The sequence below is a fragment of the Quercus robur genome, chromosome 7, assembly GCF_932294415.1.
Source record: "Quercus robur chromosome 7, dhQueRobu3.1, whole genome shotgun sequence".
NCBI lineage: Eukaryota > Viridiplantae > Streptophyta > Magnoliopsida > Fagales > Fagaceae > Quercus > Quercus robur.
The window spans coordinates 5,477,501-5,494,014 of NC_065540.1; positions in this window are offsets into that span (position 1 = coordinate 5,477,501).

A 16,514-nucleotide genomic window follows, 5' to 3' on the forward strand; every position below is an offset into this window, starting at 1 on the left:
ATATATATATGAAGAAGGAAAAAAAAAAAAAAAGTGAAGTGAGGAAGGAGAAGGAAATAGTAATTGATCATTTATATGAAACTATTTTTATTTCAATTCAAATTTTTTAAATAAAATGTAAACAAAGGCTATTAAAGGAGGTAAGGGAAGTCATACTGTTTAACTGTTTAACTGTTTACGAATGATTTTGAATGCTTCTTTTGTAGCATAAGGTAGCCCTGTCTTTGGATCACAATACCTACAACATGAAATAACAATTCATTAAGAAGTACAATGGTAGAGTATATGAAGGAACCATTTATTTCAAAATTACATTTAAAAAAAAAGAAAAAAAAAAAAAAAGAGTTAACGTGATACATATAAGAAAAAAAAAGTAGAACTCAAAGAAAGTCAATCATAAACAAAAGAAAAGAAAATAAAGAGGAACTTGCAAAAAATAGAACTTGAAAATTTGTTGAAGCAGTAAATGTCTTTAATCTGAAGAAAAAGAAAGGAGGATGTAGAGCTAAACTAAATGTCTGCAATCTGAAGAAAAATGAGAGAGAGAAAGTGAGATAGAAACTGCAAAGCGTACGTGAGTTTGTGGTTTTAAAATGTAGGAGTTTTAATTTACATATCTATCCTCGGTAGTTGAAAACTTTTAAGTGGGTATGATGAGAGTATCTTAGGCATGAAAAATGTGAAATCCAAACAGGGGAAGCCCCTTAAATTAGGGATGACAATTTTGCCCCGCCCCGCTTGACCCGCCCCTCCCCGCTTCGCTTCGTGCGGGTTTTCCCCGCCCCGCAAAGGTGGTGGGGCGGGGATGGGGCGAGATTTTAGACCCGCACCACGGGGCGGGGCGGGGATGGGTTTATACTTTGTAGACCCACCCCGCCCCGCCCCGCATTAATAAGGGTTAAAAGGTAATTTTTTATACCCTAAAACCCTACTATTTAAACAAAAATATCATCATCTTATTTTATTTAAGTGGAGATTCTTTTTGAAGAACTAGGCAATTTTTATTTTGTTATGTATTAGGAGTTTGGATTATTTTATTGTGTCATACTATGAGATTTTTGTTGTGATATTATCTTGTTAAACATTTAGATAATATTATTTAGTATTTGCTAAAAATTAGTTTGATTTGATAGGATAAATTTATTTATAATTTCAAGTATATTTTTATTATTGAAACATGTCATTTTATTTGAAAAAATGGTAATAGTTGTAGGGAAAATTAACAAGAAATAAAGTTTTACGGTGTAGGGCGGGGGTTCGCGAGTCTTCGCAGGGCCTTAAGGGGCGGGGATGGGGCAAGAAATTTTCCCCGTCATGCAGGGCGGGGCGGGGATGGGGTAAGAAAAATCCATGCGGGGTGGGGGCGAAGATCCCATCCTTCGGCCCCGCCCCGTCCCATTGCCATCCCTACCTTAAATAGTAGTATAGATACAATTAAATTTAGGTTTTGTGGACTTTCAAAAATAAAATTAGGTTTTATCGCCTTCAAAAACAAAAACAAAAAACAAAAAAAACAAAAACAAAACAAAATAGGTTTTATAAAAAAAAACATTAATTAATTAGGAGTAGGTTTTTGTGTGGTGGTTACACCTCGATTTACATGTCGTGACCTAAACGATAGAGAGAATCTCCAATGTTGGATGTGCCCGATATGGGTCGGGTTGTGCGGAAACTGACCAACAAGTCATTACCTATCCCAAAACCATTCCCAATTGGGCCAATCCCTTCCTATTCAAAAAAAAAACTTGAAAAAAAAAAAAAACTAGGTAATTTTTTGGAAGCCCAAATTACGAACCTCATGCGCCGGCCCATTGACTCAATTATTACACAATTACGAGCGGTCAAACACCACAAATTCACTTTCTCAGAAAAAAACCACAAATTCTTAGGGAAAAGTCTATGATTACAAAACTTTTTACAACTTCTTATCATAGGTCTGACATAGCAAAGTGTGGTTGATGAAAAAAAAATAATAGGTGATGTTTAATCACTCACCGTCTGCTACATCACAACTATAACACAAAAGTTGTGGAATAATTTATAGTGCTAGGACTACTCAATTCTTAAAAAGTTAAAAGTATAAAGTTTGGCTCCAAGTGTATTTGAGATATTTTGCTTTAACTTGTTATGTGATGGTTGAAAATATCATTCATGTGTAATTTTAGTCACATTACTAATTAGGGGTGTCCAACAAAAACTGTGACCCGACCCATCATCATAAGGATTACACCATGGTCCATGGAGACACATGAAACTTTTCATTGTCAATTCTTTTTCTCATTCACATGGAGTTGGGACTCACATTCGGAAGGAACATGAATGAATTCTCAAGATTTATTAATCAACAGTCAAAAAGCAACGCTGAATTTCATCATATATACTTCTGTTGCCAAGAAAAAAGTGCATTCGAAATTTCAAATTTAAAACTGTATGTCCAGTGCCGAATTTGGAATAGTTGTAATTAGCAAACATGTGAAACGCAGCACACTAGCATAATAGACACCAAGGCAATATTTTTTATGTCAAGAGGAAGGTTGCCAACAATGTCACAAAAACAGCAAGTGATAATAACAATCCAATTCGAATTTTAGGTATCATTTATCTAGGAATATTCTCTACTATTATGTTTCTGTCAAAAGTTTTCAATTTCTCCCAATTTACCAAAGACTTAAAAAATAAATCTTGTCTTAAAACCAAATATGTTACAAGCCAAGTTGCCTAGCAGAGTTTATTTTGAAGTAAAATGTTTTCCTATTTTTAAATGTTTGTTTGTATGTAAAATGTGGTTAAACTTGTCAAATTTTTTTCGTCCTACCATAAAATTTTAAGGAAAAAGTTTTTAAATGTTTTACATTTAAAAACTTGGTAAAACATTTTACAAAAACATATAGTGGTCTTCCCTCTCATCTTGTGGCTAGATCATCAGTCCAATGCATTGGGTAGCCGGTGACGACAGTTTGATAATTAGAGATGCCATTCTAGTGACTGATGCTAATGGTTTGGTTGTTGGTGCCACTAGTTAGTTCATCAAAGGTGGTTGTACCACTTGTCCAATCGCAATTCCAGTCACCAAATTTGCCACTTAGGTTGCCAATGTCTGCAATTAGGCCATCAAAGCTACTAGTTCGGTAGTCGAAACGGAGATCCGGTCCACGAGACCTTCGACACCAACAATTTCAATGGTTGAGCCGCCAATTTTAGTGATTTATACTTGAAAAATTTTACACATAAAATATTTTACTTTGAAACAAATGAAATATAAAACACATATTGCTATAGTACAAGGTAGGGGTAGGAATGTTGTACGCTTACTAATGTTAAAATAATTATTCTCCCAAAGGCTTAAGTTAGGTGTTAGAAAATTATGAATTTAATCATTTGATTATAATTGTAACACTCTCTTCGTGTGTATGCCTAAACCCCTCTTAATAAGTGGGGTCCAAAACGTGGGACTTTTAACATTAAGAAATATAGTAAAGTCAAGAATGAACTCAATATCTCATACTCTGATAGTATATCAAATTATCGATTCTCTCAAAAGTTCAAGCCATTAAAAAATATTGAATTTAATCATTTTACCATAATTCTAACAAATAATTGAGAGAAAGAAGATTTTATAATAGATAATTGTTCTAAACATAAATAATAATATATAATCTCTCATCGTATATTTGAGATAACATCACCATCTACGAAATTTTGATAAGCTAAACATGAAAAGGGAAAACGAAAGAATTACTTCGTGCTACTGTATCAAGATCAAAACTAATTCATTAAAGAAATTATTGCAATTGCTACATATAAATTATTAGAGCCCGCAACAAATTTTCATTACTTTCTTCAGGTTGATTGGGAAAGTGAAGTAGCTGCATTTTTCCTTCTGGCTTTCCTATTGTTCCTCTTTTTTTGCCTGACCCCTTTGCAGAGCCATCAACTCCTCAGGATCATCCTCCAAACTCAAATCATTCATGCTTCTCACTACCTCTTTTTCCAACTCTAAATTTATTTGGGCAATAAGAGCAAAGTTGTGCATGTAAGGCAAGACACAACTTGTTGTAGGTGCACCAAAACCCCACAAGGTCATGAAATCCCTCTCTTTAACATCATATCTTACAAGCTCATCATGCACATCATGCCACAAATAAATGAAATTGGATTCAGGCTTGGAACCTATAATCTTAAGGGCAGCTCGTGAATCTGAACCTCATTTTTTATTAATCCACTTAGTGGCTGCATATAACACATCTTCAACCAAGATCTCAACATCCTTGCAGCAACTTTGATTTGGCTTCCACTCATCATTGTAGCAAAGAGACCAAAAAGATTGCAAAGAAGACAGTGTACATTCAAAGCCCTCTAGGCTATAGCAAAGAAGCTTGTTGTCCTTGGCTTTCCACAGAGACCTTCCTTGTCGTAGAGAACACGGAGCCCCAATCAACGGGTAGCAACACAATGACTTTGATGACTTCTTGTTTAGGTGGCATACAAGAATTTGATCTTCAAAGCAATTCCAGAAAGGCTTCTTGTCAATTACCACCTTCAAACCTATTATGCTTTGTTCACACAAAACAAAAGGTGGAAGCCTGTCATCAAATTCCTTCCACTCGCCCGTGTCCCACGAAAAAATGAACAATCTAGATTGGGTGTCGCCAACACATCTGTGATTATTATTAAAAACACAGACCACCTTAAATCCAAGGTAACAGTCAGTGGTTGTGTCTACAAGAAAGCAAAGGTGAGGCGTTTGGATGGTGATTGTGGTTTAGCTTTAGCAGGTGAATAAGGAAGGTAGACATGTTCGTTTGTGAGAGGATTACAAACGAAGTAAGTTGTGACATGCTTTTTCCCTAGGTAGGTGCAACAAAGCAAGAGACCATTACAGGAATCAATAATCTTCGCCACCTCTTTGCTATTTTTTCCCTTCTACTTTAAGAACTTCAAACAAGGATCTGAAAGAGTAGCAACATCATCATTAGGGCCTTCTAGACCTAGTCCTGGGGGAATAAACTCAAGGTCACCTAGAAATTCACCGTTAATGAGTCTGTACTCATTATCATAATAATCCTTATACTTATGATTAATGTAATATCTACCATCAGGACTAAGCAATTCTTGCCACTGGTAGAAGAACCCCGCCAAGTTGCCATTAACAGCGTGTTTTGATGCGAATTCTGGCTTTCTTGTTATCTTTTTTATGCCTTTCGACACAATCCGAATGTTGCCAATCTCTTTTGCCGTTAACCTTGATAGTATCTCCATTAAGATGCTTTTTGGGATGATTTCCATGATTCCCATAGGCTTTTCTTTGCTGTCTTTGTTTTTATTTATTTATTTTTTTAATGTTTTTTTGGCTTCGATCGAGTTTCAACCTGGTACCCTTAGCCATCGTGTTTTTCATTTCTTCTGTTTACACCTAGTATTGCGCTCCTATCAGTCCAATATATAAGGATACAGTCCCTGAAGTCAAGTCTCAATCGTACTGGGAATTTTCAATCCGAGGCGCTCTAGGACACGTCGAAAACTATTCTTCCTAATTGGGTTAAGCTTGGGTGCCTTCTGATATAGGAGCCGTGTTTTTATTTATTTATTTATTTTTGGTAGTTTAAATTAATCTAAATTCACCCTTTAATTTTAATAAATCAATCAAATATTAAATTAATTTTAACAGTTGATGGTTGTGTCTACGAGCAAAACAAAGGTGAGGCGTTTGGATGGTGATTGTGGTTTAGCTTTAGTAGGCGGATAAGGAAGGCAAAAACATTCATTTGTGAGAGGATTACAAATGAAGTAAGTTGTGACATACATTTTCCCTTGGTAGGTGCAACAAAGCAAGAGACCATTACAGGACACGTCTCAACTCCTCGAGATCATCCTCCAAACTCAAATCATTCATGCTTCTCTTTACCTCTTTTTCCAACTCTAAATTTGTCTGGGCAATAGGAGCAATTGTGCATGTAAGGCAAGACACAACTTGTTGTAGGTGCACCAAAACCCCACAAGGTCTTGAAATCCCTCTGTTTAACATCATATCTTACAAGCTCATCATGCACATCTTGCCACAAATAAATGAAATTGGATTCAAGCCTGGAACCTATAATCTTATGGGCAACCCGTGAATCTGAACCTTGTTTTTTATTAATCCACTTAGTGGCTGCATATAGCACATCTTCAACCAAGATCTCAAGCTCCTTGCAGCAACTTTGATTTGGCTTCCACTCATCATTGTAGCAAAGAGACCAAAAAGACTACAGAGAAGACAACATACATTTAAACCCCTCTAGGCTATAGCAGAGAAGCTTGTTGTCCTTGGCTTTCCACAGAGACCTTCCTTGTCGTAGAGAACACAGAGTCTCAATCAACTGGTAGCAACACTATGACTTTGATGACTTATTGTTTAGGTGGCATACAAGAATGTGATCCTCAAATCAATTCCAAAAAAGCTTCTTGTCAATTACCACCTTCGAACCTATTATGCTTTGTTCATACAAAGCAAAAGTTGGAAGCCTGTCATCAAATTCCTTCCACTTGCTCGTGTCCCACCAAAAAATGAACAATCCAGATTGGGTGTCGCCAACACGTCTGTGATTATTATTAAAAACACAGACCACCTTAAATCCAAGGTAACAGTTGATGGTTGTGTCTGCGAGCAAAGCAAAGGTAAGGCGTTTGGATGGTGATTGTGGTTTAGCTTTAGCAGGCGAATAAGGAAGGTAGACACGTTCGTTTGTGAGAGGATTACAAACGAAGTAAGTTGTGACATGCTTTTTCCCTAAGTAGGTGCAATAAAGCAAGAGACCATTACAGGAATCAATAATCTCCACCACCTTGTTGCTATTTTTTCCCTTCTGCTTTAAGAACTTCAAACAAGGATTTGAAAGAGTAACGACATCATCATCAGGGCCTCCTAGACCTAGTCCTGGGGGAATAAACTCAAGGTCACCTAGAAATTCACCCTTAATGAGTCTGTACTCATTATCATAATAATCCTCAAAAAATTGTTGCACCTTCACCAGAGGCATAAGTTCTAGGAGCCATCTTGCTTACAAGATCTAACTAAAAAGGGCACTGCAGGAAAAACAAAGTAAAGATATTACTGCTGCAAAATATAAGTATAAGAAGGATTAAGTTAACATCTGATTTTTTCCTATATCCCAATGCGTGGTCTCCGTGGATTTCATAAATTATAGGAACATATTTAGTCAACTGAAGATATACATTTCTTCAAATAAATATTCATAGTTCAAAGAGACATGAAATCTTAACTTTTAGAAATGCAGTTTTTGATGCAATAACTACGTATTTTATTTTTGCATTTCACTTCTGGCCAACTTGCTTTGTCTGATTTGCAAACCAAGGCTGAAGCAGAAATCAGCAAAGCCCAAAAGCTTATCTCAGAAAAAGATGCAGAATTACAAGCTGCTGAAGGAAGTCTTTCAGGACTAGAAGAGGTACTGCACATAACATTTTGCTTGGACTAATTTTGTGTGTGTGAATGTGTGTATACAGTCACAACGCAGTCACTGCAGTGTCTGGGTTTGTTTCTGAATATGCAAGGCAGCAGTCAACTTTCATGATTTATGCTTATATTGCTGGAATTGAAGGATACTTTGTTGGAATACTTCCTCTTACAAATTACAATACTCTTCCAAGCTCTTTATTATGCATGAACTAGAAACCACAAGTTGAGAGTATTTTTGGATTCCCCAGTTGATGCCTCCAACAAATGGTGAAACAAGTCTGAATGGAAGTCTAGTGGAAAGAAAATCTTAATGTAGCACGACACATTCAAGTAGCTCTCCAGCAAACTTGGACTCTTGTTGTAAATGTAGACATGCATCAATCACAAAGTGGATATGTTGACACACAATATGGAAAATGAAATTGATAGTTCAAAATATAGATATTATAGAAGCATATAAGAAGCAAGATATAAAAGTAGTGATATTATATTACATTTTCACATCAGAACTATCCATTCCAATTATTGTTTGTATACCTTTTAACTGACACAATGTGTCAGCAACATGAAATTGGAATCTGCTTGGACTTTGGTTGAAACTATATGCCTGCTGAATGGGATTAATTAATTCCCCTGTTGTTTTTAGGTTCAGATTCAATACTTTGGGGAGGGAGAGATTGTGGAGGTGTCAGGTAGCTTCAACGGTTGGCATCAGCGGATTAAAATGGATCCACAGCCATCATCAAGTATCACAGACCAGTGGCGACTCTAAGAATATTTTTTAGGGGATCATTCAAATTTGTGTTGAAAACGTTGATAAGGAGCTCTTAGTAAATAAATTTTTTTCATCTTGATCATTATGATAATATTGATAAGATCTTTCGTAACCTATGATCCAAAGGAAGATTTTTTTAAGTCAACACGAGTTCTTTTAGATGATAAATCTTAACTAGGAGATAAATCTTGCGGTATATGTGATTTCCTTATCAAAATTTTATTCATAGTATTAGCAAAAGAATTAAAGATAAATTATAAGTTCATTGGGCATATGTTTTCCTAGTATAATAAAGATATTAATTATTATTGCTAAGATTAAATCTTGTAAATTATCTATTCTGTATTCTCTATTACTATAAGAAAGTGATTAGTTATTGTTGTTAAGTGAATTTTAATTATTATTACTTAGGATACTCTAATTCATTATTTATTAGTTTTTGTTGTTACTATTTTCAATTCTTTTATTTAACAATTGAACTCAATTGTGACAACTTATAGGTCTTTGTAATTCATTAAGAAGAATTTTGTCGTGTTTTTTACATTACTCTATTAAGAATTCAACGCAATAATACAATCATTAAAAAAAAGTCTTCAGTCTTCATTATCTCACGACCCACTTCCACTATCTCACACTTAAATTTATTTTAGTGTTTATACTTTACAACTCATTTAATTGTCTTTTTGTGAGATTTAAGATCAACAAATTACTAATTTTTGTTGTTGGACTTGCTATTTTTTTTTTCTTGAGATTTTATATCAAATTGGTTTGATGTTGGGTTTTTTCTTTTTGTTTAAAAAGGCCAAGATAAATTTTAGTATTGAATTGATTTGTTCTTTGGACTTAATTTAGGGGTTCAAAATTTTATTTTAAGGTATTCAAAACAAAAATATTTTAAAATGTTATATGTAAAAAAATTATAAAAAAAAAGTCACAAGGCAATGAACCCTGAACACCATGTGGCGCCGTCACTGTCACAGACCCCAATGCCTCAAGGTCGTTAATTGTTTGCCAAATTCTCTATTTAAAATTCAGCATCACTGTCAAGTTATTTTAATTTTCATAGCTTGTTTTTTCCAATCTAGGTTTCAGATATTCAACTTGTTTTATCTTTAGTAGGTTAAAAAGAAAAAATAAACGACTTTATGTTGTCATTTCTCCCATTTCAGTCAAGCCCACCCTTCCTCTTAAAGCATAAAGCCCGGCTGGCCTTAGGCTAAATGGACACCGATTTAGTCTATGATATATGGGTTATTGGGCCCACGTATTGGGTTAGGCCGATCTCGGCTATTCATTTGATTGTTTGAACGCAAGAATTAGGATTTATGCTTCTTGGCCCAATCAACCACTCAATCATGTCATCATGTACCATCCAGACTTCTCTATTGTGACTTGGAAACTTAAAAATTTAATCTAGTGTGTTTTTGTGTGGTTGATTTTTTAGGTGCTTGCGTAAATTTTTATTTCCTCAATTATATTGCTTGGGGTTATTTTTTTACTTTAATTCCCACATTGCCTTCAAGTCTATCGTATTTAGTGGTGCGTGCCTGAAATATTTTAAAGGAACTCTATGAAATGGAATCTGATTTTTTTATTGGTGTTTGACAAGGTCCATTTTGATTTACTGGATGATTTCTTGAAATTTTTGCGTCAGCATTGTGATGCTTTTACCTTTGTTTTAGAATCTGTTCGATCAGGTTGAAAATATATACCATCAAATTAATTGGTTTATTATGAGATTTATCAGGTCGTTTTTCAGATTGAATATATATATATATATATAAACATTTTTTTATTGGGCTTTTTTCTTAGTTTAGAAAATTGAAAGAAAAGCAAAACCACATCAGCTTGGGACACTTAAAGAAAATTTTCTAATGGAGTTGCTGAATTGAATTAAGTTAAAAGTTAGAGGACTAGATTGAATGAAATTGAATTGTAAGCAAAGTTGAGAGTGTTAGCGTTATATAAATTAGAGAATGGTAAAAATGAACAAACCTAATTAATTGAATTTTTTTAAACAAGATTAAACCTAATCATTTTTGTTTCTCACAAAAAAAAAAAAATATATATATATATATATCAAGATTCATTTTATATGCAAAAATCGGTATTCATTTAATATTATATTGATTTCTTAAAAAAATGGTGAGTTTTAATTAATTTAAACTAACACATACATCAAAAGTGTGGACTTTGAAATATGATTAAAAAGGTGTTAGGCACCCAAACTCGCTTGATTGAATAAATCAGTCTCCACTCATATTATTGGGCCATTTTCAATTATGGGCTTTGGGAGAACCTGCTTTTCATAATCCATAATCTTGAAAAATTAAAATTAGTTATGTGCAATATGAACTACATGATATGTTTACAAGATTAATTTTTTGTCATACTTATTAGAAAAGAAATTTGTTTGCAAGAGAAATTTTTAGAATATATTGTCTTGTAGTGCAGGTTTATAATTCAGAATGTGTCATTATTTTTGTTAAATAAATAAGTTAAAGGCCATATAGTTCACTTAAGGGCCGAATAATATTCTTATAAAACAAAAAGAAGGGCCCAATAATATAATGATAATGGGATATAAAGTCTACCCCAAACAAATATATATATCGTTGAAGGCTAGGGAGCAACGAATGATTGAGTTTTCAATATGTTAATGAAAAAAAAAAAAAATGAAAAAAGAAAGAAGAGATTGTAGGTTAGGGACATTCAATGGGTGACAAGTTTGATTATCAATCATATAATGCATGGTAAGAAGCATAAATCATGAAACAGAAATTTTCATTATTGATTTTTTGGTTTTTCAACTGTGATTGGGTAGGAGTCTTGGTATGATCGATCCTTGACCACCGGCTAAACGAAAAGTCATTCCATGCATTATGGATTGGACCAACCTAGGAAAAGGTTTTAAATGAGATTTTACGTACAAGCATACGGTAGGTTTTGGGTTCTTCACAAATTAGAATGTTACACCTCCTAATCTGTCATGGAAGGAGCATTGCATTGATCTAAGTGATGAGGAACAAAGTTTATACTAAGCAATAGGGTGGTAGATTCACCAACGACTACCCAAGCTTAAGGAAGATTGGATCCGTGTTTGCTGCCATCATGTTTTTGGGGCAAGCATGCATAAGCAAGAACTTAGGGTATGTTTGGTAGACTGTAATAGGCGCTGTAATGTAATAGTTATTCCTATAGTTTAGTTATTCTTTAGTTTGGTAATGTTTTTATTACAAGGAATAATCATTCCTTATGAATAGTTATTCTTCAAAATGAGGAATAATTATTCATCTTTAAAAGGTTGTATTAGCTATTCCTTAGTAAGTGCAATAATTTCAAATTTTAATATATTTCCAAATAAAAAAAATTTCCATATACATCTAATAATTATAAAAATAAAAAATCATAAAAAATAACACATATCTCTCTTAAATTTAAAAATAACAATTTTTAAGGAAATATAATTGTATGAGTAAGAAATTTCCTAAAATAAATGTTAAGTTTCATTCTAATGTTATAACTTACAACCAAACTAATGAATAGGTTTAGTTATTACATTACAACACATTTTATTCCTAGTAATAAAACGCACACATGATAAATGAGCATTCAGGAGATGACATATTATGGAAATTTATAAGCATGTAATTGAAAACTTATGACATGAATGGCTATTAATTCCTAATCTATTAATTCCTAATTGGAGTTTAGTCATTGATATTTCCAATAGATTCGCCACTACAAGAAATAGCGACCCACTTGACCCTAGGTAAAAGGGATATATCATATAATTATTTTGTTTAAAATTCGGTAATGTGAATAATTTACTTTTTAGATCAAATAAACTTGAAAATGAAATGCCAAAAAAAAATACTAAAACTTTTACTTTTTACTTTTGTTCCTGGTTAAATTTTAATAAATATAAAACTACATAAATAAAATGTTGTTTAGAACAAATTTTTGGCATTCTAAGACATGATGGAGGAATTCTTTAAGAGCAACCCCTGACTACTAAGATACTTAAAGCGATCATGTTAAATTTAGTTTACTAAATACATATTTTTTTAGTAGCCTAGCAACTTTAAATTAACAGTTGCATTTTTTTTTTTACATTAAAAGATAGAAAAATAAATATAAAAAACCATTTAAAGCCTTAATATATATATATATATATATTTATAAGTTTCCATAAAAAAAAAATGCTACAGCCCAAAAATTTTACAACATTTTTACAAACAGTTGTTAGCCAACTTCTTACTGGCTCTCATTTGAGCCCACTAATAATTTTTTTTTTTACCAATAATCACTCACCACATCAGCAGTTTGTAAAAAAAAGTTTTTATCTCTAGTAGTTTCCAAAAAAAATTAAATAGGTTTGGGTGTAAAAAGTTAAAATAAGTTTTGAAATTCTTTAATTCTTTCCTTAAAAAAAAATTATACTTTCTTTTCTTTTTTTTTTTTGATGAGAAAATTATACTTTCTTTATAAAGAATAATAAAATAAAATGCTAACACAAGCTCATGGGTAGCCCAATAAACCCAACCCAATAACCCAGCCCTCTAATGATAAAATGAGCATTATCCATGACCAGGTTCATGGACCGAAACTTACCATTTTCTGGCTTTACCACTGAATATAAGTATATAACATTAGACTTTTAGGCATGATTATAATAAGTGAAGGCTATTAACATATATATATATATATATATATATAATCATAATCATTATTCTCTAATAATTGTTAGTACTTGATAATTGATACCATATTGAAAGCTCGAATATTATGGTTATGGCCCAAAGTCTAGGAATTAATAGCCAAAAAAAGTAGAGAAGAAAGCTAGGTAAAAGGCAGTGTTTGTTGACAAAATTCTAGCTTTGCTCCTAAAATGTAAAAAGGATAAAGGGGAGTCGGATTTTACACCTTAAAGTTTCAAATTTTAAAATTCAGCCCCTAAAGTTTAGGGTGTACGAATTTTACACCCCAAATTCTAAAACTTAAGAATGTAAAATCTAAACATTTTAAAACTTTAGATAATAAAATTCAAACACCTCTAAAATTTGGGGATAAAATTCAAATTCTGAAACGTTAGGGTGTAAAATCCAAATATCCCCAAAATTCAAGAGGATAAAATTTAAATTTTGAAATTTTAGGGTATAAAATCCAAATGCACTAAACTTTAGAGGTGTAATTTACAATTTAACCAAAAAATAATAATCAATAATTATACCAAGTTAAAGTAATAATCAATAATTATACCAAGTTATTCAAGTGATTATGAACTCTTTGCAGGCTATGGAGTTCTCTTGCTTCTTTTGGAAAATTAATAGGCTTTTAATAAGGTGATTAAAGATAACATCTTTCCATTCAAAATTAAGCTTATAAATTCAAATTTAAGTTGACATTTGTATTAGGAAGGTTTTTAATAAGTGATTGAATCTTTTCTAAGGGACATTAATGCCAATAAATTTCCGTTCAAAATGTTTAGCTCTTAAATGAGGAGATTTAGTCAAGTTTTTAAATTAAAAAAAGGAAATTAAAGGAAAATCCATAATAGGAAAGTAATTTTAAAATTTATAATCGTAAAAAAGTGCATTCACTGTCACCAAGAAAAAAGCGCATTCAAAATTTCAAATATAAAACTGTATGTCCAGTGCTGAATTTGGAATAGCTATAATCAGCAAACATGTGAAACACAGCACACTGGCATAATAGACACCGAGGCAATATTTTTTATGTCAAGAGGAAGGTTGCCAACAATGTCACAAAAACAGCAAGTGATAATAATAATCCAATTAGAATTTTAGGTATCATATATCTAGGAATATTCCCTGCTATTATGTTTCTGTCAAAAGTTTTCAATTTCTCCCAATTTACCAAATACTTACAAAATAAATCTTGTCTTAAAGCCAAATATGTTACAAGCCAAGTTGCCTAGCAGAGTTTATTTTGAAGTAAAATGTTTTCCTATTTTTATATGTTTGTTTGAATGTAAAATGTAGTTAAACTTGTCAAATTTTTTTTGTTCTACTGTAAAATTCTAAGGAAAAAGTTTTAAGATGTCTTACATTTAAAAACTTGGTAAAACATTTTACAAAAACACATAGTGGCCTTCCCTCCCATTTGGTGGCTAGATCATCAGTCTAGTGCATTGGGTAGCCGGTGCCGACAGTTTGATCATTAGAGATGCCATTCTAGTGACTGGTGCTAATGGTTTGGTTGTTGGTGCCACTTGTCAGGTCGTCGGAGGTGGTTGTTCCGCTTGTCCAATCGCAATTCTAGTCACCAAATTTGCCATTTAGGCGGCCAATGCCTGCAATTAGGTTGTCAAATCTACTAGTTCGGTAGTCGAAATGGAGGTCCGGTCCACCAAACCTTCGACACCAACTTCAATGGTTGAGCTGCCAATTTTAGTGATTTGTACTTGAAAGTTTTTATACGTCAAATATTTTACTTTGAAACAAATGAAACATAAAACACATATTGCTATAGTACAAGGTAGGGGTAGGAATGTCATACACTTATTAATGTTAAATTAATTATTCTCCCAAAGGCTTAAGTTAGGTGTTAGAAAATTGTGAATTTAATCATTTAACTGTAGCCTTAGTCGGTCGTGACCAAGAAACCACAGGTTTCGCTTGGTGGGCCGGGAATGCCCGACTACTCCAGAAGAAACGATATAAAAGTACTTACCTTCTCAGACTAGCTACTAGTTAGAAGTCCACTCTTATACCTTTCCTACCAAATCGCTACACAAGCCACCGCTCTACACCAAAACAAGAGAGGAGTTGCTTATTCTACTTCTACAATTTACCGTGTGTATGCTTAAACCCCCCTTAATAAGTGGGGTCTAACACGTGGGACTTTTAATATTGAGAAATATAGTAAAGTCAGGGATGAACTCAATATCTCATACTTTGATAGTATATCAAACTATCGATTCTCTCAAAAGTTCAAGCCATTAAAAAATATTGAATTTAATCATTTTGCCATAATTCTAAAAAATAATTGAGAGAGAGAAGATTTTATGACAAATAATTGTTCTAAACATAAATAATAATATATAATCTCTCATTGTATATTTGAGATAACATCACCATCTATGAAATTTTGATAAGCTAAACATGAAAAGGGAAAACAAAAGAATTACTTCGAGCTACTATATCAAGATCAAAACTAATTCATTAAAAAAATTATTGCAATTGCTACATATTAATTATTAGAGCCAACAACAAATTTTCATTACTTACTTCAGGTTGAATGAGAAAGTGAAGCAGCTGCATTTTTCCTTCTGGCTTTCCTATTGTTCCTCTTTTTTGCCTGACTCCTCCGTAGAGCCATCAACTCCTCAGGATCATCCTCCAAACTCAAATCATTCATGCTTCTCTCTACCTCTTTTTCCAACTCTAAATTTATCTGGGCAATAGGAGCAAAGTTGTGCATGTAAGGCAAGACACAACTTGTTGTAGGTGCACCAAAACCCGACAAGGTCTTGAAATCCCTCTCTTTAACATCATATCTTACAAGCTCGTCATGTACATCTTGCCACAAATAAATGAAATTGGATTCAAGCTTGGAACCTATAATCTTATGGGCAACCCGTGAATCTGAACCTCGTTTTTTATTAATCCACTTAGTGGCTGCATATAACTCATCTTCCGCTAAGATCTCAAGCTCCTTGTAGTGACTTTGATTTGGCTTCCACTCATCATTGAAGCAAAGAGACCAAAAAGACAGCAGAGAAGACAACGTACATTTAAACTCGTCTAGGCTATAGCAGAGAAGCTTGTTGTCCTTGGCTTTCCACAGAGTCCTTCCTTGTCGTAGAGAACACGGAGCCTCAATCAACTGGTAGCAACATTGTGACTTTGATGACTTCTTGTTTAGGTGGCATACAAGAATGTGATCTTCAAAGCAATTCCAGAAAAGCTTATTGTCAATTACCACCTTCGAACCTATTATGCTTTGTTCACACAAAGCAAAAGGTGGAAGCCTGTCATCAAATTCCTTCCACTCACCCGTGTCCCACGAAAAAATGACCAATCCAGATTGGGTGTCGCCAACATGTCTGTGATTATTATTATTAATAACACAGACCACCTTAAATCCAAGGTAACAGTCGGTGGTTGTGTCTGCGAGCAAAGCAAAGGTGAGGCGTTTGGATGGCGATTGTGGTTTAGTTTTAGCAGGCGGATAAGGAAGGCAGACACGTTCCTTTGTGAGAGGATTACAAACAAAGTAAGTTGTGACATGCTTTTTCCCTTGGTAGGTGCAACA